Source organism: Bombyx mori, chromosome 16 (assembly GCF_030269925.1).
Source record: "Bombyx mori chromosome 16, ASM3026992v2".
Lineage (NCBI taxonomy): Eukaryota > Metazoa > Arthropoda > Insecta > Lepidoptera > Bombycidae > Bombyx > Bombyx mori.
In genome coordinates, this window is record NC_085122.1 from 353,512 (window position 1) to 363,396 (window position 9,885).

Below are 9,885 nucleotides of genomic sequence, written 5' to 3' on the forward strand. Positions count from 1 at the left end.
TTACATTTCGAGGATGCCAATTACGAATTACCTAATTGAAACGATTTAAAAAATCAAAGGCGGTCTAAGTGAACAGCAGAACATGCAGCAAAACGTATAATTAATGGTTTTTTTAATTGTCATTTTTAATTATGTAATACGTTTGGGGGTTGATGCTTCCCGCTTCCGTAGGTTTAACCCGCGATTCCCTACAAGTAACCCCTGGGTGGTGCTAAACGGGAGCCGAAAACACAATCGGTGGTAGGACCTAGTCCGACTGGCTGGCGACCACCCTCCAACTAGAGTCTGCCGCCAAATAGCCTAGCTGTGTTCCGGCATGTGGGTTGGAGAGCCAGTTCTATTCCTTTCCTTTCCTCCTCCTTGTTGGGGGTGAGTCTTGGTGGTACTTGGAACATGCAGAGCAAACGTGCGCGCAAGTCCGCGGGGCGTGGGTTGCTGACGGGGGTATAGGGAGACCCAGTGAAACGGTGCCCGCCGCCGCCCGCCGGTCAGTAGGGGACCTGAACCTGGGTGTCACAACTAAACTCCGCCCCAGGAAGCTGTCCCGCCAACCGGTGTAAAATCCTGTCATGCGGTCGTCGTGCCGGAGTCGGAGACCGGAGTGGATCCCGGCGATCGTATGCAGGGTGGACTGGGGGCCCTTCCATGCCCTACGTCAGCTTCTCGCGCAACCCCGGATCAAGTGTTCATTGTGCCCTGCGCTTTATTCAGGTATTGCCTTGATCTCACCTCTAGCATCCTACCTCTCCAAATCCTTACTCTCCAACTATAATTATCATGAAAGTCGACAAAAGAAAAAGAGTTTTTTCGGCGGATCCCCATTCCACGTTTAATGTGGATTTCAGCAATGTCAGGGGCCTACACAGTAACCTTGACGCCGTACATCACCACCTTGAGACGGCGCAGCCTGCCCTCTTTTTCCTGACTGAGACGCAGATATCTGCCCCGGACGATACGTCGTACCTCGGATACCCCGGCTACGCATTGGAGCACACCTTCCTGCGTAAAGCCGGGGTGTGCGTGTTTATCCGGGAGGATGTCTGCTGTCGTCGGCTTCGGGGCCTCGAGCAACGGGACCTGTCCCTCTTGTGGCTACGCGTGGACTATGGGGGCTGTACCAGAGTCTACGCTTGCCTGTACAGGTCTCACAGCAGTGATGCGGGGTCAGCTCTGTTTGAGCATGTACAAGAGGGGACTGACCGCGTGCTTGAGCAGTACCCATCTGCGGAGGTGGTGGTCCTTGGTGACTTTAACGCTCATCACCAGGAGTGGTTGGGGTCCAGAACCACTGACCTCCCGGGTCGGGCTGCCTACGATTTCGCCTTGTCCTACGGCCTCTCACAACTGGTGACACAGCCCACCCGTGTCCCAGACATTGAGGGGCACGAGCCTTCTTTATTGGACCTTCTGCTGACCACTCACCCAGCTGGATACAGTGTGGTGGTCGACGCTCCACTTGGATCGTCTGATCACTGCCTTATCCGTGCTGCCAGACCACTCTCTCGTCCTAGTCGTCGAACGACGACCGGGTTTCGAAGAGTTTGGCGGTACAGGTCAGCAGACTGGGATGGAATGCGTGAATTTTACGCATCCTACCCATGGGGGCGGCTCTGCTTTTCCTCCGATGATCCTGACGTCTGTGCGGACCGACTTAAAGACGTGGTGCTTCAGGGAATGGAATTATTTATTCCTTCTTCTGAGGTGCCCGTTGGGGGTCGCAGCAAACCCTGGTATAATAAAGCCAGTAGGGATGCTGCACGCCTCAAGCGGTCTGCATACGTGGCATTTAATGTTGCTAGGAGATGCCGGGATCCTGATATCTCGGAGAAAAGGCGGAAATTTAACGCCGCCTCTAGGTCCTATAAGAGGGCTATTGCCAAGGCGAAGTCGGAGCACGTTGCCAGAATTGGCGAGCGACTGAATAGCTATCCCTCTGGGAGCCGTGCTTTCTGGTTGCTAGCTAAGGCTGCAGAAGGTAACTTCTGCAGGTCTAGCCTTCCACCACTGCGTAAGTCCAATGACAGTCTGGCTCATAGTGCGAAGGAGAAGGCTGACCTTCTGGTCAAGCTCTTTGCCTCATGCTCGACTTTGGATGACGGAGGAGCCACGCCACCCAACATCTCCCGGTGTGACAGCTCCATGCCTGAGATTCGCATCACACAGCGTGCGGTCAGGCAGGAGCTTCGGCTTCTTGATGTCCATAAGTCGAGTGGGCCAGATTGCATCCCCGCAGTGGTTCTAAAAACATGCGCCCCTGAATTGACACCCGCGCTAACGCGTCTATATCGCCTCTCGTACAATACCAACAGGGTTCCGTCTTCATGGAAGACTGCTCATGTCCACCCTATCCCCAAGAAGGGTGACCGGTCGGACCCCTCGAATTACAGACCTATCGCGATAACTTCCTTGCTTTCCAAGGTGATGGAGCGAATCATAAACATCCAACTTCTTAAGTATCTTGAGGATCGCCAGCTGATCAGTGACCGGCAGTACGGTTTCCGTCATGGTCGCTCAGCTGGCGATCTTCTTGTATACCTCACACATAAATGGGCTGAAGCCTTGGAAAGCAAGGGCGAGGCTCTCGCTGTGAGCCTTGACATCGCGAAGGCCTTCGACAGGGTCTGGCATAGGGCACTTCTATCGAAGCTTCCAGCATACGGGATCCCTGAGGGACTCTGCAAATGGATCGCTAGCTTTTTGGATGGACGGAGCATCGCAGTTGTCGTCGACGGCTGCTGCTCCGATACCATGACCATCAACGCTGGTGTTCCACAAGGTTCGGTGCTCTCCCCCACGCTTTTCATACTGCATATCAATGACATGCTATCTATTGATGGCATGCATTGCTATGCGGATGACAGCACGGGGGATGCGCGATATATCGGCCATCAGAGTCTCTCTCGAAGCGTTGTACACGAGAGGCGATTAAAACTTGTGTCTGAAGTGGAGAACTCTTTGGGACGGGTCTCCAAGTGGGGTGAACTGAATTCAGTTCAGTTCAACCCATTGAAGACACAGGTTTGCGCGTTCACTGCGAAGAAGGACCCTTTTGTCATGGCGCCGGAATTTCAAGGAGTATCCCTGCAGCTTTCCGCGAGTATCGGGATTCTGGGGGTCGATATTTCGAGCGATGTCCAGTTTCGGAGTCATTTGGAAGGTAAAGCCAAACTGGCCTCTAAAATGTTGGGAGTTCTCAACAGAGCGAAGCGGTATTTCACGCCTGGACAGAGACTTGCGCTTTATAAAGCGCAGGTCCGACCTCGCGTGGAGTACTGCTCTCACCTCTGGGCCGGGGCTCCCAAATACCAGCTACTTCCATTTGACTCCATACAGAAACGGGCTGTTCGGATGGTCGACAGTCCTGCTCTCGCGGATCGCTTGGAACCTCTGGGTCTACGGAGGGACTTCGGTTCTCTCTGTGTTTTATACCGCATGGTCCATGGGGAATGCTCTGAGGAATTATTCGAGATGATTCCCTCATCTCCTTTTTATCATCGCACCTCCCGCCATCGGAGCAGAGTTCATCCATATTATCTGGAACCGCTGCGTTCATCGACAGTGCGTTTCCAAAGATCTTTTTTGCCACGTACCATCCGGCTTTGGAATGAACTCCCCTCCACGGTGTTTTCCGAGCGCTATGACATGTCCTTCTTCAAACGAGGCTTGCGGAGAGTTCTTTATGGTAGGCAGCGGCTTGGCTCTGCCCCTGGCATTGCTGACGTCCATGAGCGACGGTGACCACTTACCATCAGGTGGGCCGTATGCTCGTCTGCCTACAAAGGCAATAAAAAAAAAAAAAAAAAAAAAAAAAACGTATGAATAGCTTACAATGACTTCTGGGAATCTTTGAAAGTCAACGTGTGTTAATTTGAGAATGCGATGTCATGTCTAAAGGCTGACTGCGGTATTCATGTATCTAATAAGTGACTCTAATAAGTCCCCAAGTCGAGGGGAGCCGCCATGGCGCCGAGGGCGTGTGTTTTCTGGTTCAGAGAGCTCTGTCTCAGCTGGGAGTAAGGTGGCGGCAAGGGCGATATAGCACGTTCGGATATTTGGTTCCGCTATATGTTTAAAAAAAATCTACCACCATCAGATATGTTGAAAACAAAAGGTGGGTGGTAACAGTCATCCTTCGAAAGTTGATCGCTGCTTGTACATAATTTAATAATATTGGTAATGTGACTGAGGACTAAGTCCAAGACCTTGCCGTCACTGTTGAGCGTGTGGTTATATTGCTGTAATTTATTCATCGAGCAAAAATCAAGAAGTATATTAGGCAATAGGTGATTTTTTATTTTATTGCTTAGATGGGTGGATGAGCTCACCGCCCACCTGGTGTTAAGTGGTTACTGGAGCCCATAGACATCTACAACGTAAATGCATCACCCACCTTGAGATATAAGTTCTAAGGTCTCAGTATAGTTACAACGGCTAACAGTACCAACACATCATCACACATCTATGCATTATTAGGTCTAGAAGACACTGTCCGACCGTTCGACAGCAATAGTAATTAGCATGTAGTTTCGTAATCAGGCTACACTAAGTACTGACCCACGTCACCACGGAGCTCCACCTGTACGTTACATACATAGATAGGCCTTTTAATGTATAAATTTAATACTTTTTACTTTTTGTTGAATTGACTCGGTATTGTTAGGCTGCCTCCGCGTTAGTAGAGAGCACAGCGGCATCTTTTTTTTTTTATTGCTTAAATAGGTGGACGAGCTCACAGCCCACCTGGTGTTAAGTGGTTACTGAAGCCTATAGACATATACAACGTAAATGCGCCACCCACCTTGAGATATAAGTTCTAAGATCTCAGTATAGTTACAACGGCTACCCTACCCTTCAGACCGAAACGCATTACTGCTTCACGGCAGAAATAGGTAGGGCGGTGGTACCTACCCGCGCGGACTCACAAGAGGTCCTACCACCAAGACTCTATTGGAATTACCCAAAAAATCTTCAAGAACTTCCTGCCTAAGGGGTGAGCGGAGGTAAACTGCATAACTCCCCATCGCGTCTGTAAGCAACATATCTATCCTCTTCGATCAACAATAGTAAACAAGTAATACAAACAAGTTACAATTGTTGATCGAAGTCTATCCTCAAACAATTCAGAATCGAAGACGCTACCATCACACCATGTCTCAGTAATCACGACCATGTCCACAAGAAACCCTGCTAAAAAAATCAGAAGTTTTGATTCTCAATCCACGTACATTTTGGTAGTAAATTTTGTATCATTAAGATATATATAATAATATGTATGTATGTATAATACACTCGAATGCAAAAAAAAAGAAGAAAAAAAAATGGATTAAATAAGTGACAAATAAAAAACAAAGTATAAAATAAATTGGGAATTAATAAATTATTAAACACGAAACTATTAAACAAAGCTGAGCTGAATGCCAAGCGATTGATCACTAACTTAGCGACTTCAAAGTTTCCTCACTGCGAGCGTGCGCGTACCTCGTAGTTTCGCTCTTTCTGAGGAAGACTTTCCCGTCCCGGACACAGACGAATTTATAATTCAGTTGGTGCGCCACGCGCCGCCCGCGGCATGAAGCCGTTTAGTTTCTGGCGTGAGGTGCTCGGTTACGTAGATGGGATTCTTCTTATTGCCTCCGATACCAAGTATTGAGCTTATCTTTAGGGCTGTTACAGTTGTACTTGATTACCGACGCCAAAAAATTGTCGCGCAGACGCCTGCTACCAAATTTCACTACGGTCCCGGGAACCTTTTTTTTTTCGGGCCAGGGCCTAACCTCCTACGAGGTCCCCGCGCCTAGGAGGCGTGCGGGGTATGTGGGATCTGACGATCTGCAAGGTGTTGGGAGCAGACCGCGGGCTCAAGGAATTTTAGGGCCCTGCCCACTAAACGACTTCCCTGCACTCTTCGCACAAGCGTCCGATCCCCGCGGTGAACACTACAACCAGACAGCGCAGCTCATCCCAAGGACGCCCTGCCGACGGAGCCTTCGAAGCGAATCGAAGGCTCTGAAACGCTGGCCGTCTCGGTACGGCAGCCTGTCAAGCCGCCCAGACGGTCCCACTGGTGTCCCGCTGGATCAGAACCAGCCTGCCGGGTCGAGACGCGATACACCGCCAACCGGTCGCTCTATATACTCCTCTGCAGCGCGCTAGAGTGCTGGTAGCGCGCCGCGCGGCCTCTACCCCCTCAGGTCGCCCCTTGACCTTCACCGGCGAGAAGCCGCCACCTACAGGGGCCGAGACGTACGGGCATTTTCCTTCCTCCGATTCCCGGCTCGACGGCGACGGATCAGTGCGGAAAGGGATGAGCTCTCCCTCTCTCGTTCCGCCGTCTCCTTCTGCGATATGGTGGACTCGCAGAAGTCGAGCATCGCCTTCGAACTCGACCTAGATCGGGGACTTTTTTGTTAAGTTTGGCAATTCTAGAGCAGTACTAAATGTCAGGATCGGTCACTGGGCAGTTGATAATTTTACTGAACTGTTGAATGGTGTTCTGTTAATTTTCATCCTTGTGTTTTGGTACACACAGTGCACATCCAAATTGTTAGAGTGCGAAAGATTTTCCAGCACGTGCAGGCGAAGAGACAGATCTTGGGACGTAGTTCGAAGTTTCTCGTTGTCTTTTTGAAGCACTGTAATTAGAGCCCTGTGTGATTCGTTTTCTTCCCTGAGTAAATCGTTCTGTGTGCGATTCGCGAGAGAGCTGTGAGAGATTCCTCGAAGCCTATAAGTTTTAACTGAATGGCATTCAGCTGAGAGTTGAGCTTTCTATCGAGTTCCTGTCTTATTATTTCGCGAATACTTTCAGCAGAGACACAGGTACAGCCGCTGTGCGGTCGCGTGCGTATGGTAACGTTGTCGAACTCAAATGCCGGGGCGTCGCGCTATGGTTGATATACCACTCCCGAGTCCTGTCTTTGGGTCGAGGTTCCGGTGCAGCGGACTGGTGTGTTTGTATTATCATCGGACTTCGGCTCCTTGCACTTACATGATGGACACACCCACGTTTCCCTCAACTCTTTAGATAAGATGTAATCTTGCCTACTAAAATTAATGAAGGTATAGTGGTATTTGTCCTCACAGCGACAACAATACATAAATGACAGTCTTTTCAAAATACTAGTGGTCCCGCAGTACCTAGTCGAAACTATAATTAATTGAAATTATAAGTTTCAACATTATTATGGTTCTATTGTCAAAGACTATATTATACTTCAACAACCACAGATTTCGCCAAGACTGCACTTTAGACAAATATTAATAAAGACAAACAATAATAATCTATTCTCAATTTGACCACACACTTTAAGCAATAAGAAAAGTTTGACAATAAACAAATAGTATGCATGCCTGTGTGTGTCAAATACGTGGTAGTGTGTGTAATGTTCTTATTATTGGTTTAATGTATTATTATTATTAATTAAAAAAAAATAGCATTCTGCACTCCTTCTCTATACTCTGTATAAATGTGGGAAATTTTATACTCCTCCGTTCGCGCAATTTCCGTAAAAAGGGGTACAAAGTTTTTGCTTCACGTATTAATTTCAAAATATTAGGATAACCTGCGCATTTTGACTAACTCATTGCAAACAACTGCTTAGGTAAACAAGCTTAATGTCCATTTAAATGAGAACTCAGTTCATTCACAAATCCAGCGCAGCTACAGCTCACAATCACTGGTAAACTTTTTCCTTCGCCGTTTCGTCTAAAAGGTCGGAAGCGCCATGCAAAAAGCAGCGCTTATGCGCTTGTGTTGATGTATCAGTATTGTATTGTACGATGTTGAAATTTATAAATGAAATTACTGCTTGAAAACCGAAAACACTTGATCCAGAGTATTTGGGATACCGCACTGCGTTTGTTTAGTACAAATTCGAATCAAAAATATCGTAATTAATCACTAAAAAACTGATTGACTGACACGAAGCAAAGCAAAAAGGATGCTGACCGCAATAATTCAACTATATACATGGCTGTGTTAAATAAGTACGCGTTTATGAGCTGAATTGAAACCGAATTAAGTACCTTACAATTTTTTATTGTCAATATTATATTACTTCCGACGTTTCCAATCGACGTGTTTTAAAACGCGAGATAAAAAATCGATTTTAATTATTATACGTTTACAAACGTGGCCGGATTTCAAACGAAACCGAAAAAAAAACATCTTACGTAAAACGTAATGACTCACTTAAATAAACAAGAAGCAAACCACAATAATTTTACGGAAAAGTAAATGACGTATCCGTTGAAAAAACCACCATTGTCACCAGACAAAGGAGGTCGAAAGTCATGGAGAAAATCATAAATTACACAAATGACAATAATAACATGTTACATCAATGTTAAAACATAACAGCATTTATTACTGCTTAAATACCTAGGATTAATTGCTGAGCATTTGAAATGATCATAGATAGAACTCCGATTTGAATGTTGCTACCGGTGCTGGGCGGCGGGTGGTGCGATGGTAAAAAAAAAGAATGAGATATCTAAAGCAGCCTTTCCCAAAGTGGGCGATAACGCTCCCTTGGTGGCGCTGCAGGCCTAAAGGGTAAGAGACCCAGAAAAAAATTGGGGGCATTGTGAAGAAGCTCCGGAGACGATTTGTAATTTTATCTAGGAGGACTCTTAGATACCGATTGAGCTCTCGCTATAGTAGTATTTAAGTAGGTGATAAAATAGGGGCGCTAAAAATAGTTTATTCTCAAAGTGAGCAGTAGACAAAATAAGTTTGGGAACCCCTGGTCTAAAGCAATTAGGTACTGAAAGCACTCTTTGTGAGGACGTTCTGTGGAATGTAACAAAACACGGAGAACCAAAACCTTTTACAGTGAATTCAGGATTCGGCCACCCAAACATTTCAATTTTTATATTATTAATCATTAGATAAATGGTTACCAGAGCCCACAGATGTACCTACCTATGGGTATACCGCCTCCGACCTCGGGACATGAGATCAGTTACAATCGTATTCTTTAAAATACTTCTCCCCTCATGCTCCGCGGCTGAAATTCGGATAAAGATTGCGGTTTATCCGAATGCGATAAGTTATACTAGAGACTAATTAAAATTTAATAAATTAAACTCACTCCGTGACGCAGTAACGCCCCTGACCGTTGCGACGAGGGTCGTGAGTTCGATTCCCGCAGGCAAACATTCTTGTGATGAACTTGTTTGCTTGCTCTGTGTCTGGGTGTTTATCTATACTAATATTATAAAGAGAAAAGATTTGTTTGTTTGTTTGTATTGAATCGGCTCTGAAACTACTGAACCGATTTGAAAAATTCTTTCACTGTTTGGAAGCTACACTATTCCCGAGTGACAGATAATCTTTTTGGAAAAAATTTAAGGAATCCTTACTAAAACTCCAATAATGTAACCCAAGGTGAAAAAAAATTACCTAACATATTCTTTACATCGCGTGCCCTGCGAAAACTATTGATGACAGAATAAAATAATGTACTACGACTTTGTAGAACACTTTATTATTTACAAAAAGTGTCGACAGCATATTATGTCTAACTATTATAGTTATGCCGCAATAAGTGTTATTTTATTTAAAAAAATAAAACAACATCAAATATCGTGGAAATTTTTGTTAAAGGCCCGAGCGGAGCCGGAGCGGGCCGCTAGTTATCTATATATGTATACATTTAAACATAAATGAGTATGTATATCAATCTCTGGTACCCATGACACAGAGCATTCTAATTTGGGGCTGGACGAGCGTGCGTGACGTGTTTCCGGTTACTTGTTTATTATATAAAAATTCCGCATACAACAAAAATATCTTATAAGGTTTTCATAATTTTTTCGAGTACGCGATTGAAATATCCAAATTACGCGCAGTGTGATGTTTATAAACATTAGCAGAGCAGACTC